This window comes from Dromiciops gliroides, chromosome 2 (genome assembly GCF_019393635.1).
Source record: "Dromiciops gliroides isolate mDroGli1 chromosome 2, mDroGli1.pri, whole genome shotgun sequence".
Classification (NCBI taxonomy): domain Eukaryota; kingdom Metazoa; phylum Chordata; class Mammalia; order Microbiotheria; family Microbiotheriidae; genus Dromiciops; species Dromiciops gliroides.
In genome coordinates this window covers 680,207,000-680,226,257 of record NC_057862.1, presented here as the reverse complement: position 1 = coordinate 680,226,257, position 19,258 = coordinate 680,207,000, and the positions used below count along the sequence as shown (strand labels likewise).

The following is a 19,258-nucleotide window of genomic DNA, read 5'->3' as shown; positions in this document are numbered from 1 at the left end:
GATCTCCAGAAAGCACTTGTAAGTCTTCGACCTTTAAAGAGATGGACTCCATTGCAGAGGCTACGCCAGCCTCAGGATTCCAGGGCCACCCGCTGGGAACCACTGATGGAGATGAGTCCTCTCTTTCAGAGATGGACACTGAGCCTCAGAAAGGGGCGGGGAGGGGGTGATTTACCACCTATCGAGGCATTGGCAGAAGTGGTGAAAAAAGACCCCTGAGTCTGGAGAAGGGTCCTTCCAGCCCTAGATCTATGGTTCGGTTTCTTGGAACCCCGCCTTGAGCTGGTCCAGATCACCTGCAGCGGGCGGTGCTTTCACAACTTCCCGGAAGTGCCCTCACCTTCAGCCTCCTCCCTCGGGTCCTCGCACCTTTCTCTCCTCCTCTCCCCTCTCCGCGCCCAGCCGCCCAGGTCCGCCGGAGTTTATTTGTTCAACGTTTCCCTAATAGCCCAACCCAGCTATTTTGGTGGTACAGCGAGATAGCAGGGAGAGCAGGCCCTGCCCCCCCGGGCCGCTCTGTCAGCGCCATCAGCCCACACCGAAGCTTCCAGGACGGGCTGGAATTTTAATTGAAATGGATGCTTGAAGGGCTGGACTAGCAGATAAGAGGCTGCTATCGGAGATGCGGGCTGGGGGCTCTCGCCTCCCACCGCAGCACAACTCAGCAGCTCCCTCAACGTGAGCTACAGCGCTCTGGGGGCCAAACTGCCCGGCGGACGCAGGGGCTTAAGGTCCAGGGGCCTCCTCTGCCACTTTGTACATTGGGACTCTGGAAGAAAAAGGAGGGGGGGGGCGCCTCGTTCACCCTCTGCCCCCATAGCTGAGAGCTGAGAAAAAGCTCAGCTCTTATCGCCAGAAGGGCGATAAGTGACCACCCCCACGTCCTCACACCCCCAGCGCCCCCAGGATCTAAGGAGCGGAGGGACAAAATAGTACGAGTCCCTCAGAGTTTGAGGTCACCTCCTCAAAGGGTTCAAATAAAAATAAAGTTCATAGGATTTACATTTGGAAGGATCCCCAAAGGTCATCCAGTTCCTTCCCTTTGTTGTACATAAAAGGAAACTGAGGTCCAGAGAGGGTGAAGGGATGTGTCCGAGGTCACAGGAAGTGTCTTAAGTGTCTTAATTTCAGATAGACTTGGAGGGGAGGGGAAGGGAGGGTCAATTTGTATCCATTACTTTTTTTGTTTAAATAACATTTTATTTTACATCACTTAATTTTTTCCTTTATCACACTCCTTCCCAAAAAGCCATTTCTTATTACACACACACACACACACACACACACACACACACACACATATATATATACACACACAGATATACATATATATACACACACATATATATACGTATGTATATATATGAAAGAAAAAATGAAACAAGAAAAAACTCAGCAAAGAACAATTAACACATGGGGAAATTTTGACAAAGGATGCAATATTCTTTTTGTAGTAGCTAAGAATTGGAAATCAAAGGAATGCTCATCAATTGGAGAATGGCTAAACAAACTGTGGTATATGATAGTGATGGAATATTATTGTGCTATAAGAAATGACAAGCAGGATCATTTCAGAAAAGGCCTGGAAAGATTTAGATGAACTGATGCATAGTGAAATAAGAAGAACCAGTGATAGCTGTACTGCTCCATAAAGAATTGTGAATGGCAATTATTCTCAGCAATTCAATGATCCAAGACAATCCCAAAAGATGAAGCATACTATCCACCTCCAAAGAAAGAACTGATATTGATTGAACACAGACTAAAGCATGCTAATTTTCCCTTTCTTTCATTTTTTCTTTTATTCAAGTTTTCTTATACAAAATGACTAATATTATAATGTCTTGCATAATTGCATATGCATAACCTATTTTGGAACTCAAAACTTAAAATAAAAATGTTTATTATTATTTTTCTTTCTTTTTTCTTTTTTTTTTTTAGTGAGGCAATTGGGGTTAAGTGACTTGCCCAAGGTCACACAGCTAGTAAGTGTCAAGTGTCTGAGGCTGGATTTGAACTCAGGTCCTCCTGACTCCAGGGCCGGTGCTCTCTCCACTGCGCCATCTAGCTGTCCCTATTATTATTTTTAAAATGTTTAAAAGACTTTGTCAAAATAGTTTTTAAATATGCGATATTGTATACTTCTGGACACCCTCAGCCTCTTGTGCAAAGTGTCTTCTCCTATTTCTGATTTAGAGCCACACTCGTTCTTTATAATTTCACAACATTTATTTTTGCTTATTTTGTGGAGGGTTGTTCTTTACATATTCATTGCTGTAGTCATTGCAGATATTGTTTTCCGGGTTCTGTTTCCTTCACTTTGCATAAGCTCATGAAAGTTTCCATGGTTCTCAGAATCATTATATTTATAGTTATTTCTTTCTATGAGTAATATTTATTTTAATTTTAAAAAATTTTAATATAAAACCTTTCTTCCCCCTTCTCCCCACTCAATGTCCATGATCTCATACCCTCCCAAAGACCCTCCATCAAGCTTTCTTTCCAGTGAATAGTTCAGGAAAATAGCCTTAACTATTTCCTGCCCACCCCCAGGAGACGAAGCAAGTGTAGCTTGAAGGGAGAAGTGTCCCATTGTAAGTATTGCAAGGGGTTTGTATGGTCTTCAGGTACCACAGCCCACCAAGAAAGCCCAGTTGAAGGATACTCCTAATATTAGTCGAGATTCCCCCTCTCCACAGTGACTGATTGTGTGCCCCATAGTTAGCCAATCACTGCCTTCTTGGCTTGACTTTCTTTTACCACAAGCTTATCTCAGGTAGTTTGTTATTGATGTTGTTGTTGTCATGTAAGTTTTCTGACACGTCCAACTCTTCATGACCCCATTGGGGTTGTCTTGGCAAAGATACTGGAGTGGCTTGTCATTTCCTGCTCCAGATCATTGTACAGATGAGGAAACTGAGGCAAACAGGGTTAAGTGATTTGCCTAGGCTCACCCAGCTAATAAGTGTCATGGGGTGTTTATATATACACATACATATTATATATGTGTATACATATATACTCACAATTGTTATATAAGTAGTGTAATATATATGTATGTATGTATTTTATGTAATATACTTTTGTAAAGCCTTATGTAGTTTTCTATCTCTGCTGACAGGTTCTCCTATTTATGGAAACATGTGCTTGACCAGGGGTAAGATTTAAATACCTCCATTGTGTTTGGAACTTTTTAATGAACTCAGTGTCTATTCTAATCACACCACAGAAAAAATCTTGGTATTCAAGGGACACATCTTGTCTCCATTCTGCATGAGTTCCTTATTAACTGCACAATTCACTAGAGAGTTATTTCTCTTCCCTTCTATTTTTTTTTTTAGTGAGGCAATTGGGGTTAAGTGACTTGCCCAGGGTCACACAGCTAGTAAGTGTCAAGTGTCTGAGGCCGGATTTGAACTCAAGTACTCCTGACTCCAGGGCCGGTGCTCTATCCACTGCGCCATCTAGCTGCCCCTTCCCTTCTATTTTCAATAGAAGTGTCCTTGCAGTAAGCCTTGATGATGCAGACAGACAATATGCCATCATTTATTCCTGTCTTTAGTTTTTCTGAGCCAAACTGGGATACTTCTTTCAGTCTTACTCGGTTTAAAGGTTGTGAGGAACTGAATCATCTCCATCCTCTGAAAGTCCAAGTCCCTATGTGGGTATGGCTCTCATCCAAACAGAAGCAGGTACATTGTAAAGCCTGAAGCATCACTCTTGGTGGAGTATGAACACAGATTACAAATGTTACTTGTTGACCCTAATGAGATTTTCCTTCAGCTGTCTGAATTCTTAATATGTTCAATAGCCTGAAGGGTCACTTGGGCTTTGGGTCACCCTGTGGGTGGTAAAATCTATTTCTGGATTTCTTTTTTTTTTCCCTTTTTTCCTTTCTTTCTTTCTTTCTTTCTTTTTTTTTTTTTTTTTTGGTGAGGCATTTGGGATTAAGTGACTTGCCCAGAGTCACACAGCTAGTAAGTGTTAAGTGTCTGAAGCCGGATTTGAACTCAGGTCCTCCTGAATCCAGGGCCAGTGCTCTATCCACTGCACCACCTAGCTGCCACTGTTTCTGGATTTCTTGATGGCATCCAAAGCTACCTTGAGTAGTTTGCTCTCGAAATTAGTAAGAGTCAGATCACTATGTGAAGTATTGGGGGATAAAAAGAAAAGCAATAGGCAGTCCATACCTTCAAGGAGCTCACAATCCATTGGAGGAAGTCAACACATTTTTTTTTTAAGTGAGGCAATTGGGGTTAAGTGACTTGCCCACAGTCACACAGCTAGTAAGTGTCAAGTGTCTGAGGCCGGATTTGAACTCAGGTACTCCTGACTCCAGGACTGGTGCTCTATCCACTGTGCCACCTAGCTGCCCGTCAACACATTTTTAAAGGATAAAAATTGGGGGTACCTGGTATAGGAGCATGATAATGACCTGCAGCTGAGGTAGTAAATAAGTTGGAGGCTGCCCTGGGCACCCTCCTTTATATGAAGGCTCTGTGAGGAGCTCATTAATATCTGCCTTCTCCAATCAAAGGGAGTGAGGAGATCTAGGAGCTGGGAGGATAAGGAAGATATAAATTGTGCAGATGTTATGTCTTTCTTGTAGGATGATGCATTTCTGGAGTCCCTGCCTTGATCAGAATAAATCTCAACAAAGCATCCAAGTCTTTCAGTGTTTTGGCAACAGTAGCAGAGATCTGAACAATTTGCAATAGTAACCACCATATCATAGAAAAATCTTTAGATCTTAAAGAGTCTCTGTAAGGGGGTGCTTCTAGTTTTTCTAGTTGTTGAGATACTATGGGACTGATATTTACCAACTGACAACTTCAGATCAGCTTTCTCTTAGCTAAGCCAACGCTTTCATCTGGGTCTTTTCCTGTTCTTTGCAAAGACAATGAGGTTTTCTAAGAACAACAACACATCCAATATAAATAAGTAATGACTCTCCGGAAAGTGACAGTTGCTCCTTCAATGCTTTGGAACATATGGTCAAATTGGTAAAAAAATATAGTTGGGAACTAAAAACTATCTTCTCTTTGTATTCCTAAGTATCTACTGTGTAAATCCAATGCCAAGAACCACTGGCTGCCTAGCAGACAGTCATGGGCAACTTATACCTGTGACATAGTGCCCTTTTTAATTTTAATTGTTTTGTCCAAAGTAGAGTAATTTATACACATTTATATCTTTCCACTCTTCTTTGGTACTACTGTTATGGATGATGAGCTTCTAGACTCTTCAACGATGCTACTGGCCACAAGATTTTTCCTGTGGTTTCTATCATCTTCCATCACAGGTGAAGAAATCATCCCAGAAGAGTCAAGAGTTGGTGAGTTGGATTCCAGGGGCTGGGCCTCTGGCATTCTACACCCTGTTCATGAACTTAGAGCATGTGTCCTTTTGATAAGCTTCTTCCTCAACCAATATTTTCTTCTCTACTGGAGAGTCACCAGATTCAAATATCTCCTGATCCATTCCCGAATTTTAAAAGTCAGTATTTGCATGATGTACCCTGCCATCATTTGTTTCTACTCTTTTCTAGGCTTCTGCAAAGCTACATGAATTGTTAAAATGCACAGGTATTGGGTCTAAAACCCAACAACAATTCAACAAACTCCACCAACAGTGCATTAGTGTTCCAATTTTTTTCATATCCCCTCCAGCATTTGACATTTTCCTTTTCTGTCATGTTAACTAATCTGACAAGTATGAGGTAGTACCTCAGAATTGTTCTAATTTTCACTTCTCTAATCAGTAGATTCAAAGAATTGGGTTTTTTTGGTGAGGCAATTGGAGTTAAGTGACTTGCCCAGAGTCACACAGCTAGTAAGTGTTAAGTGTCTGAAGCCGGATTTGAACTCAGGTCCTCCTGAATCCAGGGCCAGTGCTCTATCCACTGCCCTCATTTAAAGCATTTTTATGTGACTATTGATAGCTTTCATTTCTTCTTCAGAAAACTACCTGTCCAGGGGCAGCTAGGTGGCGCAGTGGATAGAGCACTGGCCCTGGAGTCAGGAGGACCTGAGTTCAAATCCAGCCTCAGACACTTAACACTTACTAGCTGTGTGACCCTGGGCAAGTCACTTAACCCCAATTGCCTCACAAAAACAAAAGAAAAGAAAACTACCTGTGCACAAGCTTTGACAACTTATCAATGAGGACATGATTATTTTAATAAATTTGTCTCAGTGGGGCAGCTAGGTGGCACAGTGGATAAAGCAGTGGCCCTGGATTCAGGAGGACCTGAGTTCAAATCCAGCCTCAGACACTTGACACTTACTAGCTGTGTGACCCTGGCAAAGTCACCTAACCTTCATTGCCCCATAAAAAATAAATAAATATAAAGCAAAACAAATAAATAAAGTTGTCTTGGTCCCCCATATATTTGAGAAATGATTCCTTTACTAAAGAAACTTACTGAACATTTTCCCAGTTTCTTGTTTTCCTTCTAATTTTGGCTGCATTCATTTTGATTGTGCAAAAGCTTTTTTAATTTCATGTAACAAAAATTATACATTTTACTTCCCATAATCCTGTCACAATAAAAATGTGTAATAAAGAGAAACTGAGTCACATAGTTCAAAGCATGATAAATTTATTAGGAAGGCTAGCAATTGCCAATAAATGGGATCCAAGGCTCTTCAGTAGCCAAGAATATCTGTAACGATTGGAATGACGCCACCTGCTGGATACTTACTGTAGAAGAGTTCTGCCCATGAAGGGAAGGTCTTTGAGGGCAAGACCAGGAGTCAGGAAGTGACGTGGGATAGTGGGAGGAGGAAGGAAGAGACTGGCGCTCAGTCTCGCGCCTTTTCCTCTGGACTCTGGTGGAGAAGGGAGCTAGAAATGTGCTCTCCCTTTAATAGATAGAAATCTAGGCCTTTTTCTCTCTCTTTACCAAATTCTTATTCTCCTTAATAAATGCTTAAAAGTCTAACTCTAGCTAAACTGTCTAAAATATCTAATGAGTGGTCGCCAATAAATTATAAGCTTTAGCAAGAGTTAGACTTTTAAGCATTTATTAAGGAGAATAAGAATTTGGTAAAGAGAGAGAGAAAGGCCTAGATTTCTATCTATTAAAGGGAGAGCACATTTCTAGCTCCCTTCTCCACCAGAGTCCAGAGGAAAAGGCGCGAGACTGAGCGCCAGTCTCTTCCTTCCTCCTCCCACTATCCCACGTCACTTCCTGACTCCTGGTCTTGCCCTCAAAGACCTTCCCTTCATGGGCAGAACTCTTCTACAGTAAGTATCCAGCAGGTGGCGTCATTCCAATCGTTACATATCTATGGCAAAATACTGAGCTTTCTTATAGTCTTTTTTCCCTTATCTTAGGGTCTTAAAGGAGAAATGTTCATGGAATTAATACATACTGACAAAATACTAGCAAATCCCCTGTTTCCAGAGCTAAGGCCCAACAAGCAAGCTATGCTCTGAGCTTAGCAAAACAATAATCTCACCTTCTGGCAAAATCACATAATTCATCAGATGTTCTCTGAGCTGGACAAGCACTAGACAAACTCAGAAAGTCCTATAATGAGTCCAATTTGTCACATTCCTGCTGGTATCCCTCATTGTCAATACTACAGCTCAATGAGAAGACACTAGTATAAGTTTTAAGATCTTCCCACACAGCTTTCCTGGTTGGGCCGGTCTTCAGTAGGGTGCCAGCATGGGAGTTGACATTCGCCATAACAAGGACCGGAAAGTCCAGCGCAAGGAGCCCAAGAGCCAGGACATCTACCTATGGCTGTTGATGAAGCTCTACTGGTTCCTGGCCCATAGAACCAACTCGACTTTCAACAAGGTTGTGCTGAAAAGGCTGTTCATGAGCCGGACCAATCGGACACCCACCCCCCCCCCCCCCCGTCCCTGTCCCAAATGATCAGGAAGATGAAACTGCTGGGCAGGGAAAACAAGACAGCTGTGGTTGTTGGGACCGTGACCGATGATGTGAGGATGCAGGATGTCCCCAAGCTGAAGGTGTGTGCTCTTTTGTGTTACTAGCAATGCCCGGAATTGCATCCTCAAGGCTGGTGGGAAGATCCTCACCTTCGACCAGCTGGTCATGAGCTCACCCAAGGGCAAGGGCACTGTCCTGCTGTCTGGTCCCTGGAAGGGCCATGAGGTATACAGGCATTTTGGGAAGGCACCTGGCACTCCCCACAGCCACACTAAACCATATGTCCTATCCAAGGGCCGAAAGTTCGAACATGCCAGGGGCCGCCGCACCAGCCGAGGCTACAAAAACTAATTCCCCTCCTCCTTGTTACATTAAAGATTTTTGACAAAAACAACAACAACAACAAAAAAATCTTCCCACACTGCCTTGGGCCTCCCCACTAAGGTCAAGCCCCAGGAAATGTGTACTTGTTTGCAAACCATTTCCCTCACTCTGAAAATAAAACTTCTCTTTAATTCCTGACTGATCTGTCTCTAGCCTGCTCTGTTTGGTTCTGGCCATTCACAGGTCCATAATTCCGGTCCATTGTCAATATTCCTAATATTGATGCGTATTCACAGGATTTACAGAAACAAGAAAGTGGGTCAATTTTCTACTGAGTATATCAGGGGTGTGTCAATCATAAAACTATAAACACTCCTGATTGGTTATAACATTATGAAAGTTATGACAAGTGGGGTAATTGACAACATGGAAATCTGGGTCATACAAAGGGGCTGTATAGGAACAGTTAAAAGGAAGTGGAAAACTGATACCATTTCTGATTCAGCCAATCAGCTTTCTTGCTGATTGGCTGAGGTATTGATTAATGGAATATTTTATGTTAGCAAGTTACTCACATAGACAGAAACAGGGAGTTTCCAAAAGAGGACTAGCTTCTAATAAAAATTGTTGTTTGTCCTTGTTTATGAAGAATATCAAAGACACCACAGCTGATGTCTTGACTTTCAAATGAATTGGGTTCAAGTAAGGCAGAGTTGCACAGTCATCAGCTTCACTCTCTATTCCAGAGTCACAGAAGTCCAGTGGCAAGACAAAAGTCAGGATGACTGGCAATGGCCCACGATACAGTGGATAACCTTGGCATTTGGGGTATTTGACCAAGTTATAATCCCTCCAAAATTCCTGCTTCAGCCACCTTCATGACTGCTGAAACAAATTATTTTTATCATTCCATTGGGGGGGGCACATGCTTGGTGTAAACAAATTTTAATGTAAAACAATTTTTGTCAAATAGTGGGTTCTTGTCCTAAAAGCTTGGATCTTTGAGTTTATCAAACACTAGATTACTATGGTCATTTACTACTATGTATTGTGTACCTAATCCATTCCACTGATACACTACTCTATTTCTTAGCTAGTATCAGATTGTTTTCATGATTATCACTTTGTAATATACTTTGAAATCTGGACAGCTAGGCCACCTTCCTTCACATTTTTCATCGGTTCATTTGATATTCTCGACCTTTTGTTCTTCCAGATGAATTTTGTTACTTTTTTCTAGTTGTATAAAATAATTCTTTGATAGTTGATTGGTATGGCACTGAATAAATAAATTAATTTTGATAGAACTGTCATTTTTATTATATTAGCTCAGTAATTACTATTTCTCCAATCATTTGGAACTATTTTTATTTGTGCGAAAAATGTTTTACACTTGTGTTTATATAATCACTGTGTTAGTTTTGATTGGTAGACTCCTCTCAAGTACTTTATATCATCTGCAGTTAGTATAAATGGAACTTTTCTTTCTATCCCCTACTGCTGGGTTTTGTTGGCAGTATATTAAAATGTTGACAATTTATGCAGGTTTTTTTTTATCTTGCCACTTTGCTGAAATTGTTCATTCTTTCTTTCATTCATTCATTCATTTTTTCTTTTTTGGGGGTGGGGGTGGGGGTGAAGTTTAAGTGACTTGCCCAGGGTCACACAGCTAGTAAGTGCCAAGTGTCTGAGACTGTATTTGAACTCAGGTCCTCCTGAATCCAGGGCTGGTGCTTTCTTCCACTGAGCCACCTAACTGTCCCTGTTCATTCTTTCAATCAGTTCTTTCTCACTATCAATCTGTTGATTCTCTAGTAAGCGAACCATCATGTGATCTGCAAAAAGTGATGATTTTGTTTCTTCATGGCTTATTTTTATTTCATCTTTTTCTTACTTTACTGCTATTGCTCCATTTCTAATACAAATATTGAATAATAATGGTGATAATGGACATCCTTGCTTCACCCCTGATCTTATTAAGAAGATTTCAAGTTTATTCCCATTTCAGTTAGTGCTTGATCTTGGGTTTTGATAGATAATACTTGTTGTTTCTCCTTCCTTCTCAAAGAGGACCAATGACATCCACAAGGATGATGTCTTGATTTGGAAATGAAGTGAATATAAGTGGACAGAGCTGCCCTGTGCAAAGTGATTATTCTCACTCTCTCCTCCAGATTAATTTAAGTCCAGTGACAAGTCAAAGGTGAAGAGGACTGTGGATGGCTCAAGAAGTTCTGATTGACCTTGGCTTTTCTAAATTAGGTCTTTCCCAGGTCTCAGTTTGTCTGAGGCCATGCCCATTCTATGACTAAAGACTGGGGAAGGGTTGAGACAAAAGATGGTTCAATTTACCATCACAAAGGTAATCTAGAAGGGAAAGACCCTCAGAGTTTCTATTTAATTGAATTGCTATTTACATTCATTCTAAGCCATAAAAACCTAAAAAATTAGTCATTGAGGATTGAGTTGAGACCATTTAATGAAAGCCAGTGATTTGGGTTTTAAGGTGGAGAAGAAGCATCTACCTCCCAGGATATTTGTGAGGATCAAATGACATATGTAAAGCTTTCTGCAAACCTGAAAGTGCTTTATAAATGTTATAGCATTTAGATACTACTTATTGTTCTAAGAAAGGCTCCATTGATTGATTCCTATGCTTCTTAGCATTTTTAATAGGAGTGAGTGTTGCATTTTGTCAAAGACTTTTTCAGCATCTATTGATATAATCATTTGATTTTTGATGGTTTTGTTAGCAATGTGGTCAATTATGCTGATAAGACTGCTAAGAAGAAATAAATAAACAAAGAGAATGACAACAATAAGACAACATTCCAAAATTCATGGGATGCAGTCAAAGAGTACTTAGGGGGAAATGTATATCTTTAAATGCTTACATCAGTAAAATAGAGAGCAGATCAATGAATTGGGCTTGCAAATTTAAAAAAAAACTAGAAATCTCTATCTTATACAGGTGAGAAAAAAGGTATACTTCTTTCTATTCTTATTAAGTTTTCTTCTAATTTCTAGCATATATGACTTTTCTAAGACTTTATCCATCTCCTTGACATCTTTCTTGTTTGTTTTATGTTTAGATTTATTGAGCTCTGAGAGAGCTCCTCCACCAATATAGTTTTACTGTCTATTTCCTCTTGTAATTCATTTAACTTGTCCTTTAAGAATTTGGTTGCTATGTCATTTGGTGCATATATGTTTCATATTTATATTACTTCATCCATGACTCCTTTTAGCAAAATTTAGTTTCCCTGCCTATCCCCTTTAACTAGGTCTCTTTTTGCTTTTGCTTTCTTTGAGATCATGATTGCAATCCCTGCCTTTTTTTTAAACTTCAGCTGAAGCATAATCGATTCTGCTCCAGCCCCTTATATTAATTCTCTGTGTCTTTCTGTTTTACGTATGATGCTTCTTTCCAAGCCATTCTGCTACCCTCTTCTGATTTATGCATGCTTCCATCACATTCACATTCACAATTATGATTACTTTTCCTTCATCCTATTTTCTTCTCTTTATCATTCTCTCTTTTTATCCTGTCCTTCCTCTAAAGCCTATTTTACATCTGACTACTGCCTTCTTCCTTTTACTTTCCTTTTACTTCTGACTACTTCCTTCCTTTATCTTCTCCTTTTCTTTTATCCCCTTCCACTCCTACTTCCCTGTTGGGTAAGATAGATTTTTATTACCAATTGAGTATATACATATGTGTGTATGTTCCCTTTTGTTGTGGGGCAATGAGGGTTAAGTGACTTGCCCAGGGTCACAGAGCTAATGATTGTCAAGTGTCCAAAGACAGATTTGAACTCAGGTCATTCTGAATCCAGAGCTGGTGCTTTATCCACTTTGCCACCTAGATGCCCCTGTATGTTCCCTTTTGAACCAATTTATGTGATTGAAGTTCAAGCATTGCCTCCCACTCCCTACAACTTTCTCTTCCACTGTAAAACCTCTTCCTTGCTTTTATGTGAGATAATTTCCCCCATTTTCCTCTCCCATTCCCCTTTTCCCAGGGCATACCTCTTTCTTGCCTATCCATTTGTTTTTACATAATCTACTCACTCCTGCACCCTCTTTCTATGTACAATACTTCTAACTGCCCTAATAATGAGGTTCTTAGAAGACACATATGGTTTTCCCAAATAGGAGAGTACACAGTGTCTTCTTAATGAGCCCCTTGTTATTTCTCTTTCATAGCTACCTTTTGATACTTCTCTCGAGTCTTATATTTGAAAGTAAACTTTTTTATTCAGCTCTGGTCATTTTATCAGGAATTTGAAAGTCTTCTATTTCATTAAATATTTATGTTTTTACCCTAAAGGATTATACTCAGTCTTTCTGGAGAGGTTGTTATCCCAGCTCTTTTGCTTTCTGAAATATCATATTCCAAGCCCTCCATTCCTTTAACATGGTAGCTGCTAAATCTTGTATGATCCTGACTGTTGCTCCATGGTATTTGAATGGTTTCTTTCTTACTTCTTGAAGTATTTTTTCTTTAACCTTGGAGTTCTGGAATTTGGCTATATATTCTTGGGAGTTATCATTTTGAAGTCTCCTTCAGGTGGTAATGGGTGGATTCTTTCAATTTCTATTTTATCCTCTCATTATAGGCCAGTATTCCTTGATAATTTCTTGAAATGTGGTGTCTACCTTCTTTGGTTGATGATGGCTTTCAAGTAATCCAATAATTCATAAATTATCTCTCCTTGATCTATTTTCCAGGTCAGTTTTTTTTCTGGTGGGATATTTCACATTTTCTTTTATTTTTTCAACTTTTTGACTTTGTTTTATTGTTCCTTGACATCTTATGGATTCCTTATCCTTGTCCAGTTTTAATTTTTAGGGAATTAATTTTTTTAATGAACTTTTGCTTGTTTAATGAATTTTTGTACCTCCTTTTTCATTTGACCTATTCTGCCTTTTAAGATGTCATTTTTGGGGCGGCTAGGTGGCGCAGTGGATAAAGCACTGGCCCTGGATTCAGGAGTACCTGAGTTCAAATCCGGCCTCAGACACTTACTAGCTGTGTGACCCTGGGCAAGTCACTTAACCCCCATTGCCCTGCCAAAAAAAAAAAAAAGTCAACAACAGGATTCTGGGGCAGCTAGGTGGAGCAGTGGATAAAGCACCGGCCCTGGATTCAGGAGGACCTGAGTTCAAATCTGGCCTCAGACACTTGACACTTACTAGCTGTGTGACCTTGGGCAAGTCACTTAACCCCAATTGCCTAACAAAAAAAAAAAAAAAGAAGAAGAAAAAAAAAGATGTCATTTTTGTGGCAGCTAGGTGGCACAGTGGATAGAACATTGGTCCTAAAGTTGGGAGGACCTGAGTTCAAATAAAGATGTCATTTTCTTCAGTATTTTTCTGCCTCTTTTTACCAAACTCTTAATTCTCTTTTGATAATTTTCTTCCTTTGCTTTTATTTTGTAAGGAATTAATTGTGATTTGGGGTTTTCATAACCCTATCTTTGACTTATTATGGTCAGACTGAAAAAAAATGTAAGCTTGAAAAGCCCAACAGAAGATGGGTGTATACTTTGGGAGATAATTGAACAAACAAGAGGAACTCTGACCAAAGGGAACATTTATTGAAACTAAGTAACTAAGCTCCCCCACACCCACATGGGCCTAGCCAGATTATAATAAGGACAGCCCATGTGGGTGTGCTGGGCCAATTGGAAACTCAGCATGGCTAAGAACTGCCCCTTCTGGTGGGAGAGACAGTTAGAGAGTTGGTTCTGAGTAAAATGGGAAAGGAAGGCAGACAGTTGGATCAGCTGCTTGTGTTTGACCTTCAGACAAAAACAGAAGAGACTACATGACAAATTCTTCTTAGAGCTACAGATTTTGGGTGTTGGTGAGTTTGTGGTTTTGAGGCAAAGCTAGCTCTTTGAAGCTAGCTGGACTGGAGGTTCAGGGTGCCTGGGTTGTGTTTTAAATTTGTTCCCATTAATAAAACCTGTTCTGTGTTTTTGAAAGGCGCTGTTAATTTCTTTTTTTACTCCAGGATTAAGGCAAGCTACCCTATTAACTCTTCCCATACTAAATTTGGCCCTTACAATTTCCTTACCTAATTTTTTCCACCATTCTTACTTGATTTTTTTTTTTTGGTGGGGCAATGAGGATTAAGTGACTTGCTCAGGGTAACACAGCTAGTAAGTATCAAGTGTCTGAGGCTGGATTTGAACTCAGGTTCTCCTGAATCTAGGGTTGGTACTTTATCCACTGTACCACCTAGCTGCCCCCTCTTATTTGATTTTGAAAATAATTTTTAGCTCTTCCAGGAATACTTATGGGGTTTGTGTCCAATTCATATATTTGTTTAATTTGAGCCTTTGCTTGTAGCTGTTTTGACTTCATTGTCTTCTTCTGAGTTTGTGTCTTGATCTTCCCTGTAACCATAATAGTTTTTATGGACAGGTTCTCTGTTGTTTGCTCATTTTTCCACCCTGTTTCTACATGTGATTTTTTCCACCCTATTTCTTGATGTGGGGACTTTATGTTAAAGTCGGGCTCTGTTCTCTGTATGGGGCAAGGAGGGGGGCACTGTCTCAATCTTCTGGCTTTTTTGTGAGCTAGTTTGGGGGGGTTAGAAGTTTTCAGTGCTTCCAAGGCGGTATGATCTGGGAAGAGGTGTGGTCACTGCTTTCCTTAGCCTCGAGGGGTCTCTGATCCTTTGAGATTCTAATCAATCAGGGTCCCTGATTCCTTGTGAACAAAAACCATACAGCCTTCAGTGTTTCCACTCCCTCTTCTTTTTTTTTTTGTTTGTTTTTTGGGGGGGCAGTGGGGGTTAAGTGACTTGCCCAAGGTCACACAGCTAGTAAGTGTCAAGTGTCTGAGGCCAGATTTGAACTCAGGTACTCCTGACTCCAGGGCCGGTGCTTTATCAACTGCACCACCTAGCCGCCCCCGTTTCCACTCCCTCTTAACCAAAAATTCTCCTCTCCACCTTTAAACTATGATCCAGAAGTGAGTATAGGAAATGGAATTCCCAGATAGCATCTCATCCTGCATTTGGTGCTAGCACTGGGGTCTCCCATAATCTCTTTCTGACAAGTTGCCAGGTCCCCTTAACATCTCTGGTTTGAGAGCCCCCAGAGCGGCTGCTGTTTCTGTTGCTACCACTGGCATTTCATTCATGTGGGCTTCATGTCAGTCCCAACCCCTGTGTCACAGAACTCTCATTCTGACCTCCTAAGTTGTCTTAGGCTGGAAGAATGCTTCACTCTGACTTTTTTTTGGTTCTTGTCACTCCAGAATTCAATTTGAGTCATTATTTTGAAGTTGTTTAGAGGGGAATTTTGGAATAACTAAACTAAGGATTTTCTTTATTCAGTCATCTTTGCTCTGGTCCTAAAAGTTTCCCTCAATTATCTCTTGAAATGATTGGTATATGATGCTTACTTGAGATTCATTGTCCAGGACAGCACAGCAGTCCATGTTCCCAGTCTTTACTATTAATTCTGTGCAGAGTCCTATAAGCCTATGTGGAAGTGACAGTGTGGTCATCATCAATGTTCTTAGGGTTCAATGGACCCCCATTCCCTGGCCCTATTTTCTGAAAAGTCAAGTTCAAAGATGTTGTTGACTGATGAACTCTGAATTTTTTTCTACTTGAGTCTCTGGTTTAAAGCATTGGTCTAGGGGCTCTTCCCCCCCCCCTCCACACACACCCTTAAGCATCACTACACAAGCAGTAAAAGACTCCCAATAATACAGGATTATACTAGTTTATCTTTTTCCTTTATAGGGTATATTTATAAGTAGCTTTTGACTTATTAAATGATGGATTTACTGTATAATACCCCCACACTGTATATTTACATATATTGGATTTTCCCTAAAAATGATAAAATTTCATTGATATTATATTTATTTGTATGTATTTATATTTGATTCATATTTATATATTATATTTGCAATAATTTATATTTAAGAATCTTATAAAATAAAAAGGAGAGGATAATTTCGGGAAAGTTGAAAATATGTAGACACAGTTAAGTAGTGAAATAGTTTTAAATGCTTTGATATTCCTAGAGAGTGTTGTATCAGTATTTGAGGAGACAGTATTGGTTCAGATGGTCTGATTTTTTTTTCTAAATGATTTGGGAATTAATAAGTTTTATGAGAAAAATAAAAATGACAGAGCTCTGCTCAGTCTCAGCCAAGGTTATGCAGAAAGAACACAGCAGTCAATATCTTCCTTATCAGTCAGGTGTAAGCCTCTGCTACCTAAAAACAAACAAACACACTTTTTTTTTTACTTATTTGTCTGCATGTTGAATAGCCCCCATTGGAAGGTAACCTTCTTGAGAGGACAGCCATTGCCGTGTTTTTAAATCTCCAATGCTGAGTATAAGCCTGGAAATTGTGTTTAATAATGTTGTTTGTGACTCTCTGTGACCCCATTTGGGGTTTCCTTGACAAAAATATTGGAGAGACTTGCCATTTCCTTCTCCAGTTCATTTGACAGATGAAGAAACCGAGGTAAAAAGGGTTGAGGGACTTGCCCAGAGTAACACAGCCAGTAAGTGTATGAGGTCATATTTGAACTCGGGTCCTTCTGACTCCAGGTCCAGTGCTCTATCTACTGTGCCACCTAGCGGTCCCATTTAGTAAATGTTGAATTAAAATTTTAGTTGAGAAACCAAGGACACCAGCAGACACAAAGCGTCCTATGGTTTGCAAAGCTCTTCACAGCCCTTATCTCATTTGGCTTTCACGACAAGCCCAAGGTGGGTGCTGCTAGTACCCATTCTAAACTACCTTCGGGTCTTTTTGTGTCTATTTGCTGCTTCCCCCCTTTTAACATGAAAGTTGCTTGAGCTCAGGAACTGTTTCACTTTTGGTTCAGTGTCTAGCACGGTGACTGGTACACTGAAGCGCTTAATACATGCATATTGATTTAATTATTCCTCTTTTCCACTTATAAGAAAACTAGGGCTCAAAAAACTTAAGAGACTTAGCCAGGTTCGCACAACGGGCAGAATCCGAACTCGGGTCTTCGGGACTTCTTGGCGGAGAGTAGGGTTATCCTCTGATGCACGAAATGATGGGATAAATCCGAGTGAGAGGAATCAGGAGTAGGGCCACATATTTCGGGATTTAGGAACCCTTTCTGAAGACTGGGGCTAGAACCTGCCCCCCACCCCCGCCCCCAGCCCCAGCTACTTCACTCAGGCAGAGTGACGAGATCTACTTCCCTTTCTGACAGCTGGAGGAGTCAGTCGGGGGCAGAGCCTAAAGGTTTCCGGTCTCCTGCGGTTGTGGGCCTCAGGGGTAGCTCGGAGCGCGGCCAAACCTCTCCCCCGTCCCGCCCCAGTCTGTCAGGGCCTGAAAGCCCCAACCCGGCGTCCAGCAGCCCTTATCTCGGAAATCCTGGGGCTAATGCGATCTTAATGGACGCTAATCGCCCAGATTGGTTTTATTGCCTCGCAGCTCAGTCTTCTTCCGTCCCCTCCCCCACATAGTACCCCCCCCCCCGCCGCCAAAGAGCCGAGGGAAAGGACCAGCCATTTTTTTAAAAAGCGTCTTTTTGCTAAATTTGCTGCCCGGCCTGGGCCAGTTTACGGCTGGGGAACATTCCCTCCTACAGGGCCCACGGTTGGAGGCCAGAGCCGACTGGCAGAATCTTTGAATATCGTGGTCCTAGTGGGCAAGATTAGGATCACAAATTTAGCCCTGGAACGGACCTCAGGAGACAGAGCCTTCACTTTTACAAATGCTTCGGAAAGTTCTATAACGTGTCCTAGCTCACCCAATAATGAGCAAGAGACAGATGTGAGCGCACATTCCCTCTGCAAGTCGGAAGACGCAGAAAGGCGCGGCATAAAGAAAATAACTTCCCAACCCTGAGAGCAGTCCCCGAGTGGCGAAGGGGACTGCCTCCCGGGCTGGTGAGCTCTAGTGGGCTGCAGGCACAGTCTGTCCGACCTCTTGTCCCACGGAGGCATCCGGTAGGTTGGCTTGTACCACATTATCTCTGGCAGCCCCTGAAGCGCAGATTCTGTGACCCTCCCGGCGGTGCCCTCGAGATAAGGAATCAGATTCCTCGGCTTCCACACCTGGGTTTCTCCTCCAGCCGCAGGACTCTCCCTCCCCGCCCTCGATCCATCACCTACGGGTTCTCTTCCTGACCTAGGATAAGTCTCTTCTAAAGGCGTAGTGCCTCCCACCATCTAAGGGAAAGGAGGAAGAGGTCCCCCCCCCAAGGGGCACACCCTCAAGTCACCGTTTTGCAACCTTGTTCTCGGACAGAGGACACAGAGAGACCAAGAGGGAGAGACAGATAAACGCAAACACGGAGACAGCAAGAGACAAAGAGGCGGAGCAGAAAGGAACGGAGAGACAGAAAAAGCCAGGGGGTAGAAAGCAGACAGAGAAAAGTTCAGAGAGGGGTTTTTCAGGCCTAGTAAATTGCCAATGACTACGTGAGCCAAATGTCTTCTGGAAGAGCCTCACAGAGTAGTAATCCCAAACTGCTTGGGGTTTGCTTTTTTGTTTGTCTGTTTGTTTGTTTTCCCCATAGCTAGTGCCCCTTGCCATCCAATACTTGACCCCTGAAAAGAAGATAGGCTAAAACTCAGGTCTTTGTCTCTCCCTTTGAGACATACAAAGGTATCTCTTTGGGGACTTCATATATAATTTAAGCTCCAGGTAAAACTGTTTAGATAAAAGATCAAAAGATAGGAGCAGGCAGTTTGAAAAGGAAGAAATTCTATCTAACCACAGTCCTATAAAAATGCTCTAAATAATTGGAGAAATAAAAATTAAAGCAAGCTGAAGGTTCTCTTACCTTTCACCCATCAGATCAGCAAAGATAAACAAAAAAGAAAATGACATGTTGGAGAGGCTGTGGGATAACAGGAATATCAATGCCCTTCAGTAGAGCTGGGGATTGGTTGGTTAGAGACATGAAAGAAAGCAATTTGGAATTCTGCCCAAAAAGTCACTAAACTGGGCATACCTAATTTTAACCCATCAATTCCACAACCTGACCTATGTCCCAAAGAA

The 19,258-nt window shown here is 41.3% G+C and overlaps 1 pseudogene; it reads left to right on the top strand.

Annotated features, from left to right (window-relative positions):
• Window positions 1–7,675: 7,675 nt before the first annotated feature.
• Window positions 7,676–8,257, top strand: LOC122742957 (annotated as a pseudogene).
• Window positions 8,258–19,258: the final 11,001 nt, after the last annotated feature.